The 11,863-nt window shown below is 40.3% G+C and overlaps 1 long non-coding RNA gene across 1 annotated transcript in view; it reads right to left on the bottom strand.

Moving 5' to 3' along the window:
* LOC113126704 (uncharacterized) overlaps positions 1-11,807 on the bottom strand; it is a 13,685-nt gene extending 1,878 nt beyond the window's left edge. The window contains exons 1-2 of the long non-coding RNA XR_003295326.1: positions 11,696-11,807; positions 10,824-10,901 (exon numbers count right to left, since the gene is read on the bottom strand). This is a non-coding gene — a long non-coding RNA (uncharacterized LOC113126704). The remainder of the gene's footprint in view (positions 1-10,823; positions 10,902-11,695) is intronic.
* Between the last annotated feature and the right edge of the window lie 56 nt (positions 11,808-11,863).

The following is an 11,863-nucleotide window of genomic DNA, read 5'->3' as shown; positions in this document are numbered from 1 at the left end:
ACAGAAGACTTGGTGTGTGGTGAGAAAAAAAATGAGAGATATGTGGATGGAGAAAAAAAAAGAGAGAGAGAAGGAGGAGTACAAAGACGGAAGGTCTTCAACTAATAACACGCCTCATAGAGACAGAGTTAAACAGACTGCACGGACATCCAGTATGAATTCCCAATGAGTTCACTGTTAAAGTGTGTGTCTGTGTGTAGAAGACCAGTGGATTCTAACCAGTGTCACACTGAACACACAAAGGGTTTACTTTTCCTGATCAATTACCGTGAAGCAAATATACAATGTAATCATTTGATCAATCAAGCAATCACTTGCTGAGCTGAATCTGACAGATCCTGCCATACTTCATCTCATTATTGGTCACCTCACTTGTTGTATCTGGATTATGAGAAACTTGGATGCTAAAATGAAATGGGAGCTTTGAAACATCCCCTGAAGAAACATTTTGGTGGCAGAACTGATCCTACGCCCATGTTGTGTTACAGTCTGTTCCTTCAGCTGCACTACCACGCAGAGCCCTTCACCAAATGCTCACTGATCTCAAGATTTCATGTCTCTGCAACTTGATTTAAACTTCCTTCTGGTGGTATGGCAGTTGATGGCCAATAATACACAAATCCAGTGATGTGGTCACTACACAACATAAAGCATTATTAGCATTATTAGCAACAATAGTCAAGTGTGCTGGGCTCTGTTTTGCAAGCAACTGCAGAGAGGACACCTGCTAGGCACAATGAGCCAGATGACAGGGATGGAAAAAATAAAAAAATAAAAAATAAAAAAGGAAGGCAGCACACACTGTCAGAGTGCAGGCTGAGATAAAACAGGAGCCAAATCATTTGAATACATTTATAAACATGAAGAGTCATTAATTCGTTTGGTCAAATGTTTGGTTTAAGGCTGTTTTAAAGGGTTAATACTTGGGTCTGATTTAATTGTATGGATCTAAAAGTGTCATATAGTTGCTTCATATCATGTAAATACATGGGGAATCTGCTTAACTACAATCATGTGATATTAAGACATGAAAAACAAAGTGTTCTTGCTGCTATCCATGCATTCACTTCATTCTCAGCTGACAGCACTCTGTGGCATCAGTAATTATCAGCACAGACACAGACACACACAAGCAGTGAATCCTATTTGATTATAGGTACATAGATGATTTTCTCTTTTTCTCGTGTGTATCAGCGAATTATAGCATATTGGTGATCTATATATATCCATTTAGCTCTTAAACCTCTAAAATGTGTACAAAAACCACAAAATGCGTTGTTATAAACTCATATTGCTAACCATGGTTAACTTTGATTTAACAACTTAATGTACTGGAACATGGTTAATTCGGGTGTGGCGTCATACTTCCCAGGTCTGCGTTAAATAAAACGCAGCATTAAAGCCTACAGAGCATCTGCATAGGAACCAGAAATGTTGAAAAGGATAAGGAGGTAAAATTACAGGAATGAAGGCAAATAAAATAAAAAAACAAACTTAAGTGGGACAGAAATCTAAGAGACAAAAAACCTTAAAACACTTTTTACATTTTTTTTTTCCAGATGGAGTCAATGAAAAAGAGAACATAGAGAAGGTGAGATGGAAAAATGCAGGAGAGAAGGGAAAGAAATACCACAGGTTCAAGGTTAAGGACAAATTAAGAGTCAGCGTCTCCTGTGTCTTACAAATCTCACACATGCACACACACACACTACCCAGCTCTATTTTAGTGAGTGTTTATTCCTGTGTCACAGACCAGATTATCTGCAACACTGTCATCAAATCAGGACAAGGTATGTCTTTCTCACTTGCTCTACCTTCTCTACTGTCTCTTCTTCATATATTACAGGTAATACGAGATATCACACGGTCTCATACCTGCTGCAAGTTCAATCATGTACTGAAGATGTAGAATTGTACATGATTGCATAGATCGTCGATAACCACAGGCATTTAAGACCGATCATCGACACACCTATCCAAAGGGACCAAAAGAAATCTACCTTTTATATTATTGTTTCATGTTTTATCATCAGAATCCAATGGCCGTGAGAACAAGACGACCACAGCTGGTGTCCTCCACAAGCTGACTCACTAAAATGATTTTCAGTGTAGTTTTGCTTTAATATTTATGAACTGACATTCATTTCAAAACTGCCACCACGTCTGCATTACAAAAACTTAAATTGGCTGCTAAGATGGCAGTTTCCTATTGACTGTTTTCCTACTTATTTCAATACATGCCATACTGCATCTATGGGATCTGCATGTTAGAAGTCAGCTCTCAGGGCAGGATGGTGCAGTGTCCTATCATGGTAAAAGAGACGGAAGAAAAGTGTAGCATATCCTGTCAAAGATAAAGATAGAGCACTAACTGGTGACTTGTTAGTCAGCTGAATATCTAAAATGCCTACAGTCCTCATGAAAAACAAGCCTGTGTTGGTCATCTGCACAAATGCAAAAACTATGTTGTTGACGGTGTGAATGTTTGTCTCGACTGCGACTTCACAAACCGGTTTGCATTGTGTTTCTTATCAAAGTCCGTGTTGGTTTTTTTTTAAACCCTGTGTCACAGATATTTCCTTGACACTAAACAGCAGCTAAGAAAGCAATCTCAATTTAAGGTCCATCACATCTGCAAACTGTCTACACTGTCACATCTCTCCACATACATGTGTAAAGTTAAACAACAACTGCTCCATAGCAAATAAACAAACTCAATATGCTGAATATCTAATAGATGTTTTTTTGATTTTCTGACACTGTATAGACCAAAAATAAATCTAGAAAATAATAAAAAATACTCACTGGGTGCAGCTAGATATAGCCTACATATATCTGTGTACATCATTATTGAAATATGTTTATCGTTTTCTCAAAATTTTGTCGTCCGATTCCAAAAACCCCATCACAATTCCATCAGACTGTACCTAAACATGGGTTTTGGTGCCACACACCAGCAAGGCATGTGAACCCACTGTAAATATGATGCACAACATCAGAGGGCTGACCCATTTACAGCTAGATATATAGATTACAACGATGAAGACCTCAGGTCACAGTGGGATCTATGCATGTTTGTGTGCATGTATGTGTGCGTATGAAATGATATGATCTGGTGCTTTATTTGGTTTGTGTTTTTGTATTTATGTATGTATTTGCATTTGTAGACTTGGCTGCATGTGGAATCCAATAAATCGCTTCAGATTCACATTCACATTTGGGCCAGAAGAGTGAAAATGTAATCAAACCTGGTTTTAAAAGCTTCCAACAGGGGCTATAAAGATGCCGGTATCACATTTTGTGCATCCCTCTCCTAATGTTTTAAAATTTGAACTTGTCAACCTGAACTGTCGCGGCATTGTCGCTGAAAGTTACCTTAGGGGATATACTAAATGACAGATGTGTCATCGTTGCCCCATGAGCAGAAGCTGTAGAGCGCCTACACACACAGGAGAAGAAGACTGCCTGGCAAACCCACACACATGTACATGAACATGTCAACATCCCCATGAAACAGAACCATTTTCCCAGATTTGGGAAGCAGATGGCAGGGATAAGCACTACAGAGAATGAGAGGACGTGAGAGTTAAACACAGGCTGGATGTGTGCTTTATGGTGCAGTGCTGCTGCAGTGCAGAGGCAGAGTACAGGGGGGCACATGTGTATCAACGTGCACTAGTATCAATGAAAAATTCCTGTCATTCTATAGGGTTTATGGCACTGTGCTGACTAGAACGTATATTAAGTACCAGGTATATATAGCTGCTGCCTTTCAAAATAGAAGCTAAAAGAGTGCCAACCCTACATTTAGCCAGTCTACATTTAGTCACTACTGACAGGGTGTTCTAGTTAAAATACTCATTCTGTTCTCCTGCCCTTGGTGCACTGCAGACAGCAAGTTATGATTATGTGTATTGGTATGAACCTTCAGCTACATCAGATTGAGAACCACTACTGGGATCCATATTTTCTTTATTATTAAACTTGACCTAGTCCGGCTGCTCTAAATGATTAGTTTTCAAGCTACAGCAGATCCAACTGCAAACATACACAGTGTTATTTTAATCCACTAGGCCCACTAAGCTGAACCTGTCTAGACAGTGGATGTCAGTGTAGTGTCTCATATCTCACAAATGTAGTAACATTTTTATGTAATATACTGACCCAGAAGCTGTGAATCCTAAATAGCGCTCTAACAGATGATTTTCCAAACACCCTTGTGTTAACTCTTGCATGGCTGAGAATGTTTGGAAGCTGGATACACTGAGGTTTTGACAAGCTGCTGACAGCAGCCTTAGCCCTGTTTCTACACTGGAGTCACGTTGCTGGCTGTGTGTCACAGACACAGACACACGACTGCAATTTACCACCTCAAACCCAGTCTTCACCCCCAACAGTACCCCCTACCCATCATCACATTACCGCCCCCCCCCCCAACCTACATCCTGTCTTTCTGATCTTGAGGGGCCTGGCCCCTTGAGCAGGGAATGTGTGTCTGTGTGTGTGTCTGTGTGGTTACCCTGCCCTATACAGTTACCTACACACCTAACACACACAAGAGAGCGGCAAGACATACAACAGATGACAGAGATCTACTTTATGTATCACGACCTCTGGTTGTATTATTTGTCTTTACAGTCATTAATGTGACTGAACGATGTCACGCTTCACACTTGTTTCTCTCGCTGAGCAAAACAAAATGCAAACCTACCACCAAGTCACTTCACACCACACATAACCGCCTCAGCTCACGCTAATGTACCCAGAAAAAGAATCTTGTAACCAATATCACTGTTTCACAACTGCACAACTATGCACACACAAAAGATTTGGCAATGAGCCAACAAAATGTTACTGCCTGCACAGACATGTTCAGAATGACATACTTCAAGATGCTAAGTTTTCACCCTGTCCTGCATCTAATAGAATATTCCACTGCAGAGCCACACACAGCAACATTCCTTATAACCTTGTGGTGCAGCATTGCTCTATTCTAGTATCAGTACCGGTTTAATCACAATATCTTATGTAAGTTCCTGTTGTGTGGTTGAAACACGCTTAAATATCCATCCATCCATTTTCTATACCTATTTATTCCCTAACCAGGGTCACAGGGATCTGCTGGAGCCTATCCCAGCTCTTCTTTTGGGTGGAAGGCAGGGGTACACCCTGGACAGGTCACCAGTCCATCACAGGGCCACACTCACACTCACTCCTATGGGCAATTTAGAGTCACCAATCAACCTGACATACATGTTTTTGGACTGTGCGAGGAAACCAGAGAACCTGGAGAAAACCCACACAAGCACGGGGAGAACATGTAAACTCCACACAGAAAGGCCAGGTTGCGAACCCAGGACTTTCTTGCTGTGAGGCAACGCCCCACGCTTAAATATTCATTTTAAAAATTATTATATTTGAAGTTGTTTGGATAAGAGATTAAAGTTGAGTTCCTCTTCTCACAGCAGCACAAAAATGTGTTTGTCACATGGAGCAAGTTTAGTTGTAGAAAAACCAAATCGTGCCAATAATTTCACCAAACCCAGGGACAATTAGCAATACATCCATTATCTACTTTCTCCTATCAAAGGTTGTGGGGGATGCTGGAGCCTGATCTACCAGGCACAGACACCGAGTGAAGTTCGCATCTTCTCCCTGTGACTGTGTGGGGGTTTCTCCAGGTACTTCCTCCCACAGTCCAAACACATGCAGGAAAGCATGAAGCATGAACATTTGTGACACACAAATGTTCATGCTCAGAAAGGCCCAAAAATAGTTTTTAATCCAACACCAAATATCACCAGGGCCAGAATCAACAACTATGTCCTATCCTTGAAAACATATTAAACAAAAATACTCTGAATCTGCTCTGAATTTTTATCCCTAGCAATATAACACATTCAATTGGATGTAAAATGTACTGAACAATTTTGATTGATGATTTGAGAATGACGCCGAAACTGAAACAGGACAGGTTAAGTCTACCAGCAGGGTTTCTGTCACAGCCGAGTCTGGAAATGGATTCAACAATGCGATGCTGTATGAGGCACCACGCAGGCTGTGGTGACTCATAATCCTCACTTCACCAAACACATCACCAAGGACTTACAGAAAATAACCGAGATCATTTTATAAACATAAATAAAACATGTGCTTAAAGACAATAGTACAAAAACAATATAAATATTAAATTACAAATCATTACTTCACCCCACACAAACGTGCAGGTCTGAGTATAGAATTTCATAGTACATTAAATCTAATGTGTCATGAGTGAGTAGATTTTCTTATTTAGGAGGCCACAGTAAAACATGTCGCTCTGGCTGTGCTCCATCCCACTGGGTAACACATAAAAAAACCAAAAAACATTTTTAAGTACCTCTCTGGAGAAATGACACACTAATACTGCTGTTGCAAGATAACGCCGTGGCCCTGAGCACTGCTGCAAACAAGTTTAACCAAAAAGTATCTGTTTTTAAAATGTTGCCAGTTCTTTTCACTTCTGTGGTGAACTGGCTTTTACAATTCCAGTGTGTTTGTGGGTGTGTGTATCCATTAATGTGAGTGCAGTATTATTCACAACGTTAATGACATTACTGGTACAGAGCCAGTTATCTTATCTCCTCTTTCACCCCAGATACCTGCCTGTCTGTCTGCTTGCCAATCTGTAGACGCTGCCAAATTTAAATGTTCATCTCAATGAGTAGAACCACTTAGCGGGCAAATATTTTAAAAGCCAATGCATTCATTTTTTTATGCCAATGCCAATATGTACTTGTATGTTTTAGGCTTTCTATTGTGAAAGTCTGTTGTCATTCTTTAATTTCTGTCATAATAAACTGTATATCTTTATATTTTAAGTGTTAGCCATTAAGATCAAGCAATGTGAAGACATTGCCCTGGACTCTGGGAAACTGTGATGGAGATCTTTCACTCTTGGCATTTATTGACTGAACAGTTAGTCATTTAATCTAGACAATTTATCTACACAGTATACCGGGAATGCAGCCCATATTTACATCACATCTGAAAGTGGCAATTTGAAATGGCAATTTTTCCATAAAAGCATGGTCTTGCAATCTGCACTCTAAACGACAATGACCAAATTACACTTCTTAAATATTTTCTATATGTATAAGGCATATATATTGGCATATAGGGTAAGGTAAACACAGTTTAACAGTATGCTGTGGTAAATACGTTCCTTGCACATCAACTTCCTGTAATACCTACTCTCTGTGCCAGATGCCAAATATCCCACAAGTACTGCAACATCATTTGTAATAAAGATAAATTCAAAGTACAGACAAATGATCCAGCAACTGTAGACTTTATAAGCAGATACAATGTGTGCGCTTGTGTGTGCGTTTGAGCTTCTAGAGACACTTGTCATATAGAAAACCTGCCTGACAGCCACATCAGCAACACAGGGCTAAAACCTTTCAGTGTCAATGTGTATGATATATAATGCATACCTTACTATAACAACTAAAGGTAAACTGGAACTGTGATGCAGTACATAGTAGAGGTAAGTGTGTGAGATCTGGGTGTGGTGTGTGTTTTGCCCACAAAGACCTACAGTCAGTCAAGGTGTGCCAAACAAAACCAATCTGCCACCAGTTACTTCTGGCTCCCAGGCAGCTCTCTAGTAATTGAATTGGAAGGCAGGACATCAGTTTGTCCTGGAACCATTTCAGCTCCAGATAAGTCAGTAAAGATGGGAACAGTAATTGGAGAAAACCCAAAAATGATCTTAAGAGGGACGCTTCATTACTTCAAAATTTGAAGATGCGAAAATTTGATCACATGTGTGATTTCAAAATGACACCTCGGTCACAATGACTCAGGAAAAAACATTAGCAACAGAAACCTTAGCAGGCCACTAAAGGTTTGGCTTAAAGTGCAGATGTCTCAAAGCAGCATTAATATTAACCACAGGCAGCAGAGGCCAAAAAGCCCAAAACTGTGGTGAAGTCAAATTTGTTCAAGCTTTTGATATTATCTGAGTTCAAAATCTGCCCCGAAGCAAAAAAAATCTGACACTCCCCGTAACATCCATCCATTTATTTTCTATACCCACTTATTCCTTAACCAGGGTCACGGGGAGACTTAGCTCTGCAGACACATTAATGTAAGAAATACTGTACTGAAGGTTTTGATGATAATCTGAATTAGTACAAAGCCAAGATAACAGAAGTAGGCTATTGATCCAAATCTCTCGATGGCTATGGCTAAATGAATAAGGTACTATTGAGTAAGGCAACAAGAGCTTACTGCTCAGTTGTGGCTTTGCCAGTTAGACTGAATTTTCATTTCATGCCTTCGAAGATGAAAAAAAGAACTGGGTCAAAGGCATGTGTATTGTTTCTTCCTGATAGCAATGTAAAAGGTGACATTTCACAGAAAATTATATTGACTATAGGGAATAAAACATGACATTGTAAACTAGAAAGTGTTTTTTGTTTTTTTTTTTTGTTTTTTTTTTAAGTAAGTGGTATTATCCGAATAATTTCCCAATTCACTTGGATAGTGTAACACATTATTTGGTCAAGATGTGTAAAAATGGAAATCAAAAACAGGAATAAGACAGAAATAAAACGCAATAGAGGAGAGACAACTCAGAAAGAAAGGAACAGAGAGGAGGAGCACTGAAAGGAAAGTGAACAAAGTGGAACATCTCTATCCAAGGGAGATTTTTTGTATTATTGACCATGTCAAAGTGTACATGTGTCCTCTAACTCAAAGCCAGGGCTAAATAGTCTGATACTGGCTTTGATAACAGACTATTATCTGTGCATGCAGTGTTGCTGATCACCTCCACACACAGACACAAACAAACAACCCACAGGTACCTGTCAACACAGAGCTATGACAGATGAACCAGCTGGTAACATTGACTCTGTTTTTCCTAAACATCAGTGCCGGTATCTGCTGTCTAAAGAGGAAGTTAAGAGAGGTTGACTCCGCAAAAATAAGAGCTCTAATGAAGCAGCTGAGATGCTTTATGGATCTACAAAGTAAACACTCTTGTGAAAAGATGTACTAGAATTATGTCAACGAAACAGGTCCGGTCACGGTTTTCGCTCAGCAGCCTATTGCTGTGACCCCAACTGGCTTCAAACAACACAATAGCATCTACAGTTATGACAAGTGTGTGTGTGTGTAAGACTAGGTAGAGATAAGTGGGGCTTTTGATGGCACTGATGTAAGTGAGATGACAAAACACACAAAAGCATTAATAGAGAGTCTTGTGCTCTGATCAGAGGCGGGAAAGGACACCTGCTCTCTCTTTTCTTTGCTAAGAAATGGGTTATCTACACACACCATCAGGGCTCAGGATACAAAGTCACAGTTGCCGTTTCTGTGTGTCTATGCTGTGTGTGATGGACAGAAGGGAAAACACTGCTTCCCACAGTATTACTTCAAACTAATGTTAGCTTGGCTACAAACAAGAGCTGCATTACACTTGGATCATGTCTGAGAGACATGACTTATAAGAATTCAAACAATTGTTGAACTGGAGAACGATGACTGTCGCAGTGATAACCTTCCATAGTTATCATAGTAAAATTCTGTGTCAGTGTCATAAACCACTGGGCAGTGTTTTTGCATCTGATAAACCTTTAAACCATGAATCTACTTAACCTTGCATTGATGGTCCAATGTCACTGTCTCACAGGGATCTGTAAAAACACGACCACACTAATGCAAACCTTTTACTTAACTGGACAGAAAAGAGTGAGTCAAAACCAGGGATGTCAAAGTTACATGACAAGCATCTAAAACCTTTTTTGTTTTGGACAGCCTGCAAGTTGTGTCTGCTTCCACTGAGCTTCTCAAGCTTCTTTATGCAGCGTGGAAACGATTAAACAAACTGATGTGGAGTCACATTTAGTGTACTGGTTTTGGCTCACACTGCAGTATTTTAAAGCATGCCAAAGTCAATATGGAAGGGGTGGGATGTATGTGCATGTTTTTCGTGTTTTTGCAGCAATTCAGAATCCCCCACAAAAGACTTGCATTTCATTTCCAAACCTCACTCTTGTCCTGGTTGGTTTGTAAACAAAGATAATATGTGCAATACCTTTAAGAGCACGACGGTATATAAGACATAATTTATATGTTTGGTTATGGAAATACAGTCTAGCTCAGCATACAAAGCATCAAAGATGTGTGGCAGTCAGCCGTTCTCAGCAAAGCAAATGTATGCATGCTGGGGCATTTGTTCTGTTTGAACAACATCTTTTCAAATGTACATGTACGTGCACGAGTGTGTGTGTGTGTTCACGTGACTGTCTGCCACTTCTGTCAGGCTGGATGCGAGTGACTGTCTGTTGCTTAGTACCTCAATACTGACTCAGCGCCTGGTAGATGGTCATCAACCATTTCATCTAGAGGAAGTTGACTGCTTTCACTTCAGCTGAACCAGCTCAATTCATTCATGCAATAAAACGCCCAGTGCATGTCAAAAGCAAGACTGTGACACATAAAGATCTTTTAGTAAGAAGCGTGCACCGTGTGTGTTCGCGCATTAGTGCTGATCCTGTCTCATCCATCCAAACCAAGACTACGATCAGATCAGGTATAATTGCTCGTCTGTTCAGTACAGCTTAGCTTGTGCTGGCTGTGGTTTTCATCAGAACAATACATTTGAAAGACAACAGAGGGATCACATATGTTGCTTATTAACCTCTCCGTTGTGCTGATTTACTAGACGAAATGGTGAAATAACACACACGAGGATAACTCTAAAAAAAAATGCAGTGATGAGTGTGACTAAAAGAAAAACGCCACCTGTTTTTGTGTGTGAATCTTAGACTCACCAAAAGGACTTGAAAGCTTCATAAATGTCGTTGAGACGTTGTTGTTTGGCCCAGGCTGCAAGCAGTAAGCAGTCGTACCTAAATACACACACACACACATCATACGGATTAAAGAACAGTACTATTCAAAATTAAATAAGACAAAGGTTATAGATGTTTTATGATTAATGACTTTTAAACACTTGTCTTTAAAAAAAAACTAATCAACTCATAATGGTGTATAGGAGTTGACTTGTTGTTATATTAAGATAAATGGCAGGTTGGTGACAAACCTCCACATGCAATGGCATTTTAAGGCATCAGAATCCATTGGTGATGAAAACATGGGCGAATATATGAATGTAGAAAGCAGGACATATGTCCTTCTTTGTTAGTGGCCAGCACAGCAGCCTGGCACCCTAAAATACAAGTTTGTCCTGATCTTCCCACAGCAGATTACTGCAGCACAACGCACACTCTCAGTTAATCACAAAGGTGCAGTGATGGAGAAAAAAAAAAAAAAAAAAAGTCTTATTTTTATTTTACTATACTTCTCCAAATTTTCTTCACCTGCTGTACATTTAAACACCATTCACAACCCTGCAATTGTGGAGACTTTATAATTGGAGCAGCCTAATTATGCAACCTGACCTGTCCCAGGCTCAGCCTCCCTTCTCTTGTTGTTTTTTTTTGATACAAGCCTACAGAAACTATTGGAAAAGCCTCATCTTCCTCCTCCTCAACATCCCCACCACCCCCACCCCCACCCCGTCTCTCTGCAGCAGCAACCTGTGATGCGGTGTCTTTCGCCCGCCGGAGCCGAATAACAGCACCTAGAAAATGATCACTATCCATCCCCTTTGGCCGGTGCTTCAACCGGACACCGCGCTCACCTCGCCGGGTTGTGTCAGCCACTGGGTCCGTGTTTTTGTCCGCTGGGCGCTGGGACGGACGGTCGCTCGGCTCTGCTGCAGCCTTTGTTGCATAGGTTGTCGGTTGAACTGAAGCCAAGGCTTTAAATACGCCTTTAAAGGAATATCCTTCGGAAGAAGAGACGTCGC

Source organism: Mastacembelus armatus, chromosome 11 (genome assembly GCF_900324485.2).
Source record: "Mastacembelus armatus chromosome 11, fMasArm1.2, whole genome shotgun sequence".
NCBI classification, from domain to species: Eukaryota; Metazoa; Chordata; class Actinopteri; order Synbranchiformes; family Mastacembelidae; genus Mastacembelus; species Mastacembelus armatus.
The sequence above is the reverse complement of the archived record's forward strand: the minus strand, read 5'-3'. Positions and strand labels throughout refer to the sequence as shown.